Here is a 15,573-nt window from a genome sequence, read left to right as displayed (position 1 = left end):
ATCTCCCCCCTCTCCTATATAAACCCTTCTTCACTCCTTCATTTTCACACAACCTTAAAAACACTTCTCCCCCTCTTTGGCCGAATACACTAAGCCATTCCCTTCTTCCTCATTTCTTCTTCTTCTACTCTCTTCTTCCTTCTTTTGCTCGAGGACGAGCAAACCTTTAAGTTTGGTGTGGTAAAAGCGTTGCTTTTTCGTTTTTCCATAACTATTTATGGCATCCAAGGCCGGAGAAACCTCTAGAAAGAGGAAAGGGAAGGCAAAAGCTTCCACCTCCGAGTCATGGGAGATGGATAGATTCATCTCAAGGGTGCATCAAGACCACTTCTATGATGTTGTGGCCTTGAAGAAAGTGATCCCCGAGGTCCCCTTTTTACTCAAAAAGGGTGAATATCCGGAGATCCGCCATGAGATCCGAAGAAGAGGTTGGGAAGTGCTTACCAACCCCATTGAACAAGTCGGAATCTTGATGGTTCAAGAGTTCTATGCCAATGCATGGATCACCAAGAACCATGATCAAAGTGTGAACCCGAATCCAAAGAATTATCTTACTATGGTTCAGGGGAAATACTTGGATTTTGGTCCAGAAAATGTAAGGTTAGCATTCAACTTGCCCATGATGCAAGGAGATGAACATCCTTACACTAGAAGGGTCAACTTTGATCAAAGGTTGGACCAAGTCCTCACAGTCATATGTGAAGAGGGCGCACAATAGAAGAGAGATTCAAGAGGCAAGCCGGTTCAACTGAGAAGGCATGACCTCAAGCCCGTAGCTAGAGGATGGTTGGAGTTTATCCAACGCTCAATCATTCCCACTAGCAACCGGTCCGAAGTTACTCTAGACCGGGCCATCATGATTCATAGCATCATGATTGGAGAAGAAGTGGAAGTTCATGAGGTTATAGCCCAGAACTCTATAAGTGGCGGACAAGTCTTCCACCTTGGCAAGGCTAGCCTTTCCTCATCTCATTTGTCACCTCTGTTATTCAGTTGGAGTTGACATAGAAGGAGATACCCCCATTGATGAGGAAAGCCCATCACCAAGAAAGGATGGAGCACACAAGAGACCCCTCTCATCATGAGATCCCTGAGATACCTCAAGGGATGCACTTTCCTCCACAAGACTATTGGGAGCAACTAACACCTCCCTAGAGAATTGAGTTCCAACATGGGACAACTAAGGGTGGAGCACCAAGAGCACTCCATTCTCCTCCATGAAATTAGAGAAGATCAAAGAATCATGAGAGAGGAGCAACAAAGACAAGGAAGAGACATTGAGGAGCTCAAGCACTCCATAAGACCTTCAAGAGGAAGAACAAGCCCATCACTAAGGTGGACCCGTTCTTTAATCTCCTTGTTCTTTGTTTTCTTGTTTTTTCGAAAATTGGCTTTATGTTTATCCATGTTTGTGTCTTATGATCATTAGTGTCTTAGTGTCTATGCCTTAAAGTTATGAATGTCCTATGAATCCATCACCTTTCTTAAATTAACAATGTTCTTAATTGAAAAGGAGAAGAATTGCATGAATTTTGAATTTATAACAGTTTAATTATTTGAAGTGGTGGCAACACTTTTGTCTTCTGAATGTATGCTTAAACAGTGCATATGTCTTTTGAATTTGTGGTTCATGAATGTTGGCTCTTGAAAGAATGATGAAAAAGGAGACATGTTACTGAGGATCTGAAAAATCATAAAAATGATTCTTGAAGCAAGAAAAAGCAGTGAATACAAAAAAAAAGAAGAAACGAAAAAAAAGGAGGAAGCAAACAAAAAAAAAGAGAAAGAAAAAGAAAGAAATAAAGTTGTGATCCAAGGCAATAAGAGTGTGCTTAAGAACCCTGGACACCTCTAGTTGGGGACTCTAGCAAAGCTGTCACAATCTAAAAGGTTCACCCAATTATGTGTCTGTGGCATGTATGTATCCGGTGGTAATACTGGAAGACAGAGTGCTTTGGGCCACGGCCAGACTCATAAAGTAGCTGTGTTCAAGAATCATCATACTTAACTAGGAGAATCAATAACACTATCTGGATTCTGAGTTCCTAAGGAAGCCAATCATTCTGAATTCCAAAGGATAGAGTGAGATGCCAAAACTATTCATAGGCAAAAAGCTAAAAGCCCCGCTCATCTAATTAATACTGATCTTCATAGATGTTTTTGGAGTTCATTGCATATTCTCTTCTTTTTATCTTATTTGATCTTCAGTTGCTTGGGGACAAGCAACAATTTAAGTTTGGTGTTGTGATGAGCGGATAATTTGTACACTTTTGGCATTGTTTTTAGTATGTTTTAGTATGATCTAGTTAGTTTTTAGTATATTTTTATTAGTTTTTTAGTTAAAATTCACTTTTCTGGACTTTACTATGAGTTTGTGTGTTTTCTGTGATTTCAGGTATTTTCTGGCTGAAATTGAGGGATCTGAGCAAAAATCTGATCCAGACTCAAAAGGACTGCAGATGCTGTTGGATTCTGACCTCCCTGCACTCGAAGTGGATTTTCTGGAGCTACAGATACCCAATTGGCGCGCTCTCAACGGCGTTGGAAAGTAGACATCCTGGGCTTTCCAGCAATATATGATAGTCCATACTTTGCCCAAGATTTGATGGCCCAAACCGGCGTTCAAAGTCACCCTCAGGAATTCCAGCGTTAAACGCCGGAACTGGCACCTAAAGGGAGTTAAACGCCCAAACTGGCATAAAAGCTGGCGTTTAACTCCAAAGAGAGTCTCTACACGAAAATGCTTCATTTGCTCAGCCCAAGCACACACCAAGTGGGTCCGGAAGTGGATTTTTATGTCATTTATCCATCTTTGTACACCTTAGGCTACTAGTTTTCTATAAGTAGGACCTTTTACTATTGTATTTTGAGATCTTTCAATCGGAGATCTTTCAATCTTAGATCTTTGATCATGTTTTATGATTGAACCCTCTTTGGGAGGCTGGCCATTCGGCCATGCCTAGACTTTGTTCTTATGTATTTTCAACGGTGGAGTTTCTACACACCATAGATTAAGGTGTGGAGCTCTGCTGTACCTCGAGTATTAATGCAATTACTATTGTTCTTCTATTCAATTCCGCTTGTTCTTTGTCCAAGATATCACTTGTTCTTCAACTTGATGAAGGTGATGATCCGTGACACTCATCATCATTCTCACTCATGAACAAAGTGACTGACAACCACTCTTGTTCTACAAGCAATCAAAGCTCTAGTGAATATCTCTTGGATTCCTGATAACACGATGCATGGTTGATCGCCTGACACCCGAGTGCTCGCCTGACAAATGAGCCAGCCATTCCGTGAGATCAGAGTCTTCGTGGTATACGCAAGAACTGATGGCGGCATTCAAGAGAATCCGGAAGGTCTAACCTTGTCTGTGGTATTCTGAGTAGGATTCAATGATTGAATGACTGTGACGTGCTTCAAACTCCTAGCAGGCGGGGCGTTAGTGACAGACGCAAAAGGATCAATGGATTTTATTCCGGCCTGACCGAGAACCGACAGCTGAATTCCGCTATGCTGTGACAGAGCATATGCAATCGTTTTCACTGAGAGGATGGGAGGTAGCCATTGACAACGGTGAAACCCTACACGAGCTTGCCATGGAAAGGAGTAAGAAGGATTGGATGAAGACAGTAGAAAAGCAGAGAGACGGAAGGGAAGGCATCTTCATGCGCTTATCTGAAGCTCTCACCAATGATATACATAAGTATCTCTATCTTTATCTTTATGCTTTATTCGTTTATCACTATACCCATTTGAGTCTGCCTGACTGAGATTTACAAGGTGACCATAGCTTGCTTCATAGCAACAATCTCCGTGGGATCGACCCTTACTCACGTAAGGTTTATTACTTGGACGACCCAGTGCACTTGCTGGTTAGTTGTGCGAAGTTGTGTAATGCCATGGTATTGAGCACCAAGTCATTGGAGCCATTACCGGGGATTATTTGAATATGGACAAAGTAGTGATCACAATTTCGTGCACCACCTACACCTATCAGTAGAATGAAAATTTCTCACATATATTTTGTTAACTTCTTTTTTTTATTTGTATTCTATTTTACATTGGATAATATTATTTTTATTAATTATTAGTTCGACATATAACACAACAAATGTAGCAATATAAAAACTTTGTTAATTAATTTTTTATTAACAAATGGATAATATTTGTATTCTATTTTACATTGGATAATATTATTTTTATTATCCTGTTCAGCCGCTTTTCTATTATTTTTAAGAAATTAATTTTATTTTTTTGTTAATATATTATTTTCTCTTTAAATTTATTAGATAAGTATTTTTTTTATTTTAATATTGATGGATCTTATTTATATCATATTTTATTAAAATTAAAATTACTATAAAAAATCTTTAAATATTAATTATAAAGCTCGCAATAGAGAGGTATATATTATCAGAAAAAATATAATTTAAAAATGATAATAACATTATCCTAATTTAAAAAGAGTATACATAAATTTTTACTTAAATGTCATGAATATTCATATTTGTCTTCATATATTTTAAGTGGTAGGTCAAAATATGAATCTAAATATGAAGAGGCCTTCTTTTTTTTATAAATAGTGAAAGATAGAAGAAATAGGAATGCTTATTTTTTTCGTTTTAAATATCAAACTGTAAGAATAATTAATAAAAAAAATAGGAGAGTATAAAAATTGTGTATTTAGAAAAAATCATTCATAATTCATTATACATCTTCTTATCAATAACTTTTCGAGTTTTGAAAAACTGTCAGATTTATTGACCATAAAAATAATTATATAACCGCTTCAATATTATTCAATTAAAAATTATGTATAACAAAATCAAAATATAAATTTAAAAATATTATTTACAAATTTAATATTTATAAACGTTATTAAGTTTTATTATTTATTTTTAATAGTATTTAATTTGAGACCGAGATAAAAATTTATTTTCAAAAGACTCTTTATCTTCGTGCATAATTCCAATTGTTAAAAAATATTTTATTTTTTTAAATTTTATATTTAATTGTTAGATTTTTTTTAATCTCATTATTTTTTTAAAATTTTTAATTTATATTTTTATTATATCCCCTTACTATATTAAACACTATTCTTTCTCTTACTATCTTTCTCTAAACACATACTTGTCATTGTCTCATTACCATTATTATATTTCCTTGTTTTCCTTTCTCATTTTTTCCTTCTCCTTCCACCTTCTCTTCACCCGACCGTAATTAATTATTACCAAGTATTATTATCGCAACTTTTAATCTTGTCTATCACTTTCGATTTATACCATCTATTATATTAACTTTTATGAGTTGTTGAAATTTCGCTAAAAGAGAAATAAAGCATTTAAAATTTTTATCCAAATTATCAAATTAACTTTTAGAACGTATAAAATTTATAAATTTAAATTAAATAAGATATTAAACAAATTTAGTATGTTGTTATTATAGGTAACAAAATCAAAATAAAAATTTAAAAGCATTATTTACAAATTAACTATTTATAAACGTTATTAAGTTTAGTTATTTATTTTTAATAGTATTTAATTTGAAGTCGAGATAAAAATTTATATTTAAAACACTATTTATCTTCATGCATATTTCTAATTGATAAAAAATATTTTAATTTTCTTTTTAATTTTATATTTAATTTTTTTAAATTATCTTTAATTTTGTTATTTTTCAAAATTATTACTGTTACGGTGGGTAACCGGAGATTGACTGAATGGATGGCGTTGGCTGGCCCAAATGTGTGAAGGAGGAGGTTGCCGAATGAATGTGCAACTCGGGAGGCTCCGTCCGACTTGTTTGTACGAGAAGAGGGGGTGGTACCTGCAAAGACACTCCGATGCCTAAGTTAGCAAGAGTGTGAGCAGGTCTAGAGAGTATTGGGCTTAGAGATACCTGAGGAGTGTCAGTGTATTTATAGTGGTGAGCCAATAACCACCGTTGGAGTAGTGCCGTATCTTTAGGGTGTTAACCGTCCCATTATCTTAGGGAGGTTAAGATATGGCTTTATGAAGCGGTTAGAGAGATTTTAGGGGCGGTTACTCACTTGAATGAGTGTTTATCTGCCAGCTAATCTCATATCCGACTTCTTTAGAGTAAGTCGTAGTGGACACCGACTTCTTATGTGAAGGTCGGTGCATAGCTAGGCTTAATCCATCGGATTAGGCCTTTTAGTTGGACTTGGGCCCTTATCATTGGGCCAGGGTATGAACAGTGCCCCTACTTGAGCCCAAGATCTCTTTAGGGCTTGGGTTCAAGTATTTAACTCAGGTTCGTAGCCGACTTTCACGGGTTTTGAAACCGACGTGATTATCGCGACCTTTTGTTTCTGACAGTTACGTCTATTCAAGCGTCGTGTCCGTTAGGGATGCACTTAGGGATTGATGGCTTTGGTAACGGTGCACTCTCATTAATGACTGCTTCGTTTTTACCACTATGCCCCTTAGCATGTTTATAAATACTTTCCCTCTCTTTCCTTTTTCCGTTTCTGCAATCTTTCAACTTCTTCTTTCTTTGTTCGTGTCGTATTCACTCGTACTACATTCTTGTGCCCGGAGACTTTTGCTTCTTCCTACCTTCATTCCCAAAAAGAGGTTAGTTTCTTTCTCCTTCTTCGCACTTTTCGTATGACTTTGCTTTGTAGAGAAATAGGTTTGTAGACTGGTGCCTGGTTCTTTTTCCTCCTCTTTTAGAGACCTTTGTTTTTTGATTTTTTTCCTTTTCTTTTTTCCCTTGTAGGTTTCTTCTTTTTTTCTTAGAGAAAGAAATGGCCTCCGTAGATTGGGTTGACGTTACTTCTGGGGGAGCCGTTGGTTGATGCGGAGTTTATTACTCATCTTCGCACCCATCACCGGCTCTGTACTTCGGATGAGGAGCCTAAATATGAGTTGCTTGTTCCCGGTTCAGAGGACCGAGTTTGTCATGGGAGAGCCAACGAAACGGCTCCCCATTTCTTCTTTATGTATGAGTGCATGATCACCCGTCTGGGCGTCTTTCTGCCCTTTTCAGATTTTGAGATGTCTGTTTTGCAGCATTGTCGGGTTGCCCCTACCCAGCTTCATCCCAACTCCTGGGGTTTCTTGAAAATTTACCAATTTATTAGCCATGCTCTGGATTTCCCGACTCTGAAAATCTTTTTCCATCTTTTTCATATACCACCTTTTAGTGGGCTGAATAATAAACAACAATGGGTTTCCTTCCGAGCCATACAAGGTCGGAGGATCTTTACCCTTTTTGATGAATCTTTTCATGACTTTAAAAATTTCTTTTTCAAAGTGCAAGCTGTAGAGGGTCATCACCCCTTTTTTCTGGATGATAATTCTTTTCCTCGCTTTCCTTTATACTGGCTGGAGGCCTCCCCTTGCGAGAAATATGGTCTGGATGACCTGGATGAAGTAGAGGCTGCCGTCGTGGGGTTCCTCCGAGAAGTGTGGGGGAGGGCCCCATATTTGGATACTAAAAAATTTCTCCAAGGGTCTCCGACCTTTGTCCAATCACAGCTAGGTAGTTTTTTCTGGTCTGCTAAATTTCCGACTTGTTAACTGATCATTCCGACTTGTTTGATTCTTTAGCTATTGTTTTCTTTTTTCAGAAATGGCAAAGACAAACGCTCAAGAATCTTTTCAGAGGGTCCAGGAGGCTAAAGCTAAGTCTCGCGCTCGGTCTGGTTGTGCCAGGGTTATCTCTCCTCCTCCTCCTCCTCGGAACGTTGGGACTCTTTCCAATCCTATGGTGATTTCTTCTTCAGCTCCCTCTCAGCCGCCCTCCGTCGTCCGACCTTTTCCTGATCCCAAGAAGCGCAAGACCTTAGAGTCTGGCTCTTCTGGGGAGGTTAAAGCGGATGCTCTTGCATTCATCCGAAAGAATATCTATCCTCATGCTCGTATAGGCATGGATGATATGTCTGTTCGGGGCCACCTTACCACTATGATCGAGGAGAGCCTCAAGGCGGCGGGGGTCTGTGGCAAGCTCTTGGATATCTTCGAGAGGGCCCCTCTCAGCTTTTTAGGGACGACCTCGAGGGTCGAGGAGCTGGAAGGAAGGCTTCGTGTTTATCAAGAGCATGAGGGAGAGTTGAAGAAGGAAATTGCCAAGCTGAGGGAGGAGAGAGATACCCTCCGGGAGAAAGGGAAGGCTTTGCAGGCCCAATGCAACATGGAGATGGATTTCAGGAGAACGGCGCAGGCCAGCTATCAAAGCTTATTCAAAGATCTTGTGTCTGTGAAGACTGACCTGTTGAATTCTCGGAAAGCATATGAGGAGTTGGAGGACTCCATTGCCGATGGTGCCGAGGAGTCTTGGAGGATCTTTCTGGAGCAGGTCAGAGTTATTGCTCCCGACTTGGATCTAGTTGGGGACTCCATTGCCGATGGTGCCGAGGAGTCTTGGAGGATTTTCTGGAGCAGTCAGAGTTATTGCTCCCGACTTGGATCTTTCTCCTTACATCCTGACAAGGTTGTTGATGGTGCCATCGTAGATCCTCCTGTCCCGTGATTGTTTCTGTCAGAGTTAAGACTCGGGGGCAGAGGATTATTGAGTCTCCTCCCGTTCAAAAGATGCTCCGAGTACTTCACGGTTCCTCCGATCCCTTCATCTCCCATGGATGCTTCTGGTGGCGCTCCTCCCGGTTCTGGTGGTGGTGACCCGTTTGCTGTGAAAAAATGATCTTTGGCTATTTTGGGGGTCTGGCCTGTGGGCCCCCCCCATTTTTAAACTCTTTATTTATTTGTTCTTGGTTGTGCAGTTTGAACAATTTCTTTGGCCTTTTAAGGCCGTTAACAAAATATTTCGGCAAGTGCCCTTTTTGAATAAGGGTTTAGATTAACAAAATAAATACCCTTTTTTGGATAAGGTTTTAAGTACCTTGTGCGTGTATGCTTTTCTAATTTTCTGAATTCCCCTTGACTTTTTCTTGAAAACCTTTCTTTTGGCTTGTTTGTTTTTCGGAGCTTTTCGTTTAAGGACTTTCGGGACATCCTTTAAACTCTTCCTAGGTTTCCTATCTCTTTTGTTATCCCTCATACTCAACTTTGTTTAGCGAGTTCTTATGACTTAGGTTATTTTGCGATGCGTTTTTCTTCTACTCGGTTTTATACTCCGATTTATGGATCGAAGTGTTTCCGAGCTTTCCTACTCGGGTCTCGTTTCGACTCATGAGTCGAATTTGTTCCCGAGTTTTTACGATCGACTCATATAACCTCTTTACACCGACTTGTACCTCGTCGTTTTATCCTGACGACCACTTAGGTCGATTCATGGGATTTTCACGTTTGTCGAGCTTAAGTCGGCGCGTTTCGTAGAAAGACTTAGAAAAAATAAAGAAGGATATTAAGATATTGTGAATGAAAAAGATCTTTATTAATTGGGGAGGTACCTTCTTTTTTGCTACTAAGGGTCTTGATAGCCTATTTTCCCTTAGTCTACTATGATGCCTCGTTAAAAACCCTTCTCCAGAAAAAAACCCTTTTGGGAAAAATCATGAAGTGGGAAAGTACAGATTCGCTTTTAACTGTAGTACCTTTTCATGATACAAGCATGCCACGACCTTGGTAGCTCAGTGCCGTTCAGGTCGGTTACTTTATAATAACCTTTTCCTAAAACTTCATTGACTTTGTATGGTCCCTTCCAATTTGCGGCGAGCTTTACTTCTCCCGATTTGTTGACTCCAATGTCGTTTCTGATTAAGACCAAATCATCTGTAGTTCGCTTTAACTGTATACCTTTTCATGATACAAGCATGCCACGACCTTGGTAGCTCAGTGCCGTTCAGGTCGGTTACTTATAATAACCTTTTCCTAAAACTTCATTGACTTGTATGGTCCCTTCCAATTTGCGGCGAGCTTTACTTCTCCCGATTTGTTGACTCCAAGTCGTTTCTGATTAAGACCAAATCATCTGTAGCAAATGTTCTTCGAATGACTTTTTTGGTTGTACCTTGTAGTCATCCTTTACTTCAACGCAGCTTCTCTTACTGGGCATTTTCTCGGACTTCGGGGAGCAAGTCGCTCCTCTTTGTGTCCCCGTACATTTCCGACCTCGTCATGGAAAATTACCCTTGGGCTCTGCTCATTGATCTCTATTGGAATCATGGCTTCTACACCATAGACTAGTCGGAAAGGTGTTTCTCCGTGGCGGATTGGGGTGTTGTCCTGTAGGCCCATAGCACTTGAGGGAGCTCTTCAGCCCAAGCTCCTTTTGCTTCCTGTAGTCTCTTTTTTTAGTCCTGCAGTATGACTTTGTTGGCTGCCTCGGCTTGCCCATTGGCTTGTGGGTGCTCTACCGAGGTGAACGATGTTTGATTTTCATACTGGCTACTAAGCTTCTGAAGGTAGCGTCGTGAATTGGGTTCCATTATCCGTAGTAATGGAATAAGGTATCCCATATCTTGTGATGATATTTTGTAGAGGACCTGCGACTTCTTTGAGCGGTGATAGTGGCTAATGGTTCTGCTTCTATCCCCTTTGTGAAGTAATCTATTCCCACGATCAAGTATTTGACTTGTCCTGGTGCTTGGGGAAAAGGACCTAACAAATCCATTCCCCATTTTGCAAAAGGCCATGGAGAAGTGATACTAATGAGCTCTTCTGGTGGAGCCACGTGGAAATTTGCATGCATCTGACACGGTTGACATTTTTTCACAAATTCTGTGGCATCTTTCTGTAAGGTCGGCCAGTAGAATCCAGCTTGGATTACTTTTCTGGCTAGTGACCTTGCTCCGAGATGATTTCCGCAGATCCCACTATGTACTTCCTCCAATACCTCGGCGGTTATTGAGGTCGGTACGCATTTTAATAATGGTGTTGATATCCTCCTTCTGTAGAGGATATTTCTCACCAAGGTGTAATGTTGTGCTTCCCTTCGGATCTTTTTGGCTTCTTTATCCTCTTTAGGGAGGATGTCAAATTTCATGTATTCGACTAAGGGATTCATCCATCCGAGGTTCAAACCGGTTACCTCAAGTACTTCTTGTTTATCTTCTGTTTTTGCTACCGAGGGCTCTTGGAGGGCTTCTTGAATCAGGCTTCTATTGTTTCCTCCTGGTTTGGTACTTGCTAACTTGGATAGGGCATCCGCCCTGCTGTTTAGATCCCGAGTTATGTGTTTGACCTCGGTTTCTGCAAAGCGCCCAAGGTGCTCCAAAGTTTTTTCCAAGTACCTCTTCATATTAGGGTCCTTTGCCTGATATTCTCCGCTTATTTGGGAGGTCACCACCTGTGAGTCGCTGTATATCATCACCTTTGTAGCACCGACTTCTTCTGCCAACTTTAGTCTGGCGATCAAGGCTTCATATTCTGCCTGATTATTTGAAGCCGGAAATTCAAATTTTAAGGAAACCTCTATCTGGGTTCCTCTTTCATCTACCAATATTATGCCCGCGCCGCTCCCTGTTTTGTTGGAGGATCCGTCTATATAGAGTTCCCATGTAGTCGGCTTTTCCTCTTAATCCCCTGCGTATTCTGCCACGAAGTCGGCGAGGCACTGGGCTTTAATTGCTGTCCGAGTTTCGTATCTTAAATCGAACTCGGAGGGCTCTATTGCCCATTGAACCATTCTCCCTGCAACATCCGTCTTTTGGAGGATTTGCTTCATGGGTTGGGTTGTACGGACTCTTATTGTGTGAGCTTGAAAGTAAGGTCGTAGCCTTCGTGAGGCTATTACCAAGGAGTAGGCAAACTTTTCTAGTTTGTGGTACCTTAGTTCAGGGCCTTGTAGGACTTTACTGATGAAGTTGACTGGATGTTGTCCGACCTCGTCTTCTTTTATCAGGGCTGATGAGACAGCCTTGTTTGCTACGGACAAGTATAGAACGAGGTCTTTCCCAGGTACGGGTCGGGTTAGAATAGGAGGTTGGCTTAAAAACTTTTTGAACTCCTGGAATGCCTCCTCGCATTCAGGAGTCCATTCGAACTGGCATCCCTTTCTTAATAAGGAGAATAGTGGAAAGGATTTTAGTGACGATCCTACCAAGATTCTGGAGAGGGCTGCAAGTCGGCCATTGAGCTGCTGGACTTCTCTCAAACAAGTCGGACTTTTCATTTCTAGGATGGCTCTACATTTATCGGGATTGGCCTCAATCCCTCTTTGTGTTAGCATAAATCCTAGAAATTTTCCTGCCTCCACCGCGAAGGCGCATTTTGCCGGATTTAGTCTCATCCCATGCAGCCTTATGGTGTCAAAGACTTGTGAGAGGTCAGATAAGAGGTCGACTTCATTCTTGGTTTTCACTAGCATGTCGTCGACGTATACTTCCATTAAAGTCCCTAGATGGGGGGAAAACACTTTATTCATCAATCTTTGGTATGTGGCTCCTGCATTCTTTAATCCGAATGGCATGACCACGTAGCAATAGTTAGCTCGGGGTGTGATGAATGATGTTTTCTCCTGGTCGGGCTCATACATCGGAATTTGATTATATCCCGAGTAGGCGTCTATGAATGATAAGTATTGGTACCCCGAGCTGGAGTCCACTAGGGTATCAATACTTGGTAGGGGATAGGGTATGCCTTATTTAGTTATAGTCGAACGACATCCCATTTACCATTTTGTTTCCTAACTAGCACTACATTGGCTAGCCATGTTGGGTATTTGACCTCTCTGATGAAGCCAGCTTCCAGGAGCGCCTGTACTTGTTCTTCCACTATTAGGCTCGTTCTGGGCCGAGCTTGCGTCTTTGTTTACAGGTCGGGATCCTGGATAAACCGAGAGCTTGTGGGACATGAGCTCGGGGTCAATCCCAGGCATGTCGGAGGCCTTCCAGGCGAAGAGGTCGGAATTATCTCTTAGGAGCTTAGTCAACCCTTGTTTTAGAGTCCCCTAGGTTGGCTCCTATATGAGTTTTTTCCCTTCCTCTTCACAACCTGTATCTCCTCGGTTTTTCCTCCCGGTTTTGGTCGCAGCTCTTCTCTGGCCTTTGCACCGCCGAGCTCTATTGTGTTAACTTCTCTCCCTTTCCCCTTAGGTTAGTTGTAGCACTTCCTTGCTAGCTTTTGATCTCCCTTTACCGTTGCTATTCCCGCTGAGGTCGGGAATTTCATGCAGGTGAGGGGTAGATACCACTGCTCCGAGTCGATTGAGGGTAGCTCTGCTGATTAGAGCATTATATGCTGACCCCACATCGATGACTATGAAGTCTATGCTCAGAGTCTTTGATTTTTCCCCTTTTCCAAAAGTGGTGTGGAGGGCAAAAATCCCAGTGGTTTTATTGGCGTGTCCCCTAATCCATAGGGTGTCGGGGTAGGCTCTTAATTCTTTCTCATCTAACCCTAGCTTGTCGAAAGCAGGCTTGAAGAGAATGTCCGCCGAGCTTCCTTGGTCTACTAGGGTTCTGTGGAGATGGGCATTTGCTAGATCATAGTTATTACCACTGGATCATCGTGTCCAGGGATTATTCCTTGCCCATCTTCTTTTGTGAATGAAATGGTAGGAAGGTCGGGTGACTCTTCCCCGACCTGGTAGACTCTTTTGAGATGTCTTTTGCGAGAGGATTTGGTGAGTCCCCCTCTCGCAAATCCTCCTGAGATCATATGGATATGTCTCTCTGGGGTCTGCGGTGGTGGGTCTCTTCTATCCATATCATCTCGCTTTCTCTTTCCGTGACTGTCCCACCTTTCTATGAGATATCTATCAAGCCGACCTTCTCTAGCCAGCTTTTCTATCACATTCTTGAGGTCGTAACAATCGTTAGTGGAGTGACCATATATTTTATGGTACTCGCAGTAGTCGCTGCGGCTCCCCCCTTTTTTATTCTTAATGGGCTAGGGGTGGCAGTCTTTCAGTGTTGCAAATCTCTCTGTATACATCCACTATAGAAACTTTCAGGGGAGTATAAGAGTGATATTTCCTTGGCCTCTCGAGACCGAGTTCTTCCTTTTTCTTGGCTTCCCTTTCCTTCTCTTTAGTTGAGGGAAAAGGTCCAGGTCGCCAACTCAGGTCCCTTAACTTGGCGTTTTCTTCCATATTGATGTACTTTTCAGCTCTCTCTTGTACATCACTTAGAGAAACGGGGTGTCTTTTAGATATGGACTGTGAGAAGGGACCTTCTCTGAGCCCATTGACTAGCCCCATTATGACTGCCTCTGTGGGCAAGTCTTGGATCTCCAAACATGCTTTGTTGAATCTTTCCATATAGGGTCGTAAAGATTCTCCGACCTCCTGTTTTACTCCCAGGAGGCTCGGTGCATGTTTCACCTTGTCTTTTTGAATTGAGAACCTCATCAAAAACTTTCTTGAGAGGTCTTCAAAGCTAGTGATCGATCTCGGGGGAAGGCTATCGAACCACTTCATCGCTACTTTCGATAAAGTGGTCGGGAAAGCTTTGCATCGCGTAGCGTCGGAAGCATCAGCTAGGTACATCTGACTTTTGAAGTTGCTTAGGTGATGCTTTGGATCCGTGGTTCCGTCGTAGAGGTCCATATCCGGGCTTTTGAAGTTTCTCGGAACTTTTGCCCTCATTATGTCCTCGCTGAAAGGATCCTCTTCACCCAAGAGCGGCTCCTCTTGTTCGTTGCGGGAGTTGTGACTCTTGAGGGAAGATTCCAGCTTTAAGAGTTTCCTTTCTAACTCTTTTCGCCGTTCTATCACCTCTTTTAGGTACCTTTCAGTTTCCTTTTTCTGCTCCCGCTCTTGTTCTAGCTGTTCCAGGCAGCTGTGGACTAACCCCATGAGCTCAATTACATGGGATGGTCCTTCTTTTTCTGATGTGCGCCCATCTGAGGAATTTACCTTCGGGTTTTTTACCCCGGAGGTGCCCTCTCTATGCTGATTGTTAACTTCCTGGTGTAGGGCTAGGTCCACATCGTTATTGCCCGTGTCCAGATTCTCTTGTTCAGAATCCGTTTCCACATGACCTTCTTCGTGGGATCTGTCCGCCATCAATGGATGATCTCTCGGGTCCCCGGTAACGGCGCCAATGTTACGGTGGGTAACCGGAGATTGACTGAATGGATGGCGTTGGCTGGCCCAAATGTGTGAAGGAGGAGGTTGCCGAATGAATGTGCAACTCGGGAGGCTCCATCCGACTTGTTTATACGAGAAGAGGGGGTGGTACCTGCAAAGACACTCCGATGCCTAAGTTAGCAAGAGTGTAAGCAGGTCTAGAGAGTATTGGGCTTAGAGATACCTGAGGAGTGTCAGTGTGTTTATAGTGGTGAGCCAATAACCACCGTTGGAGTAGTGCCATATCTTTAGGGTGTTAACCGTCCCATTATCTTAGGGAGGTTAAGATATGGCTTTATGAAGCGGTTAGAGAGATTTTAGGGGCGGTTACTGGTGGGCGAAATTGTGATTTATACTTTCACACAACTCGAATAATATTCCTCGGTAATGGCTCCAAAAACTTGGTGCACAATACCATGGTCTAAAATCAACTTCACAGTCTCGCTCAACTAACCAGCAAGTGCACTGGGTCGTCCAAGTAATAAACCTTACGTGAGTAAGGGTCGATCCCACAGAGATTGTTCGTATGAAGCAAGCTATGGTCATCTTGTAGATCTCAGTTAGTGAGTGGAATCATAGGGTCAAATGTAATTAAATTGGATAAATAAAATAAATAAAAGGGATAGAATT

This window comes from Arachis stenosperma, chromosome 9 (genome assembly GCF_014773155.1).
Source record: "Arachis stenosperma cultivar V10309 chromosome 9, arast.V10309.gnm1.PFL2, whole genome shotgun sequence".
In the NCBI taxonomy this organism is placed as follows: domain Eukaryota; kingdom Viridiplantae; phylum Streptophyta; class Magnoliopsida; order Fabales; family Fabaceae; genus Arachis; species Arachis stenosperma.
This window is presented reverse-complemented; position numbering follows the sequence as displayed.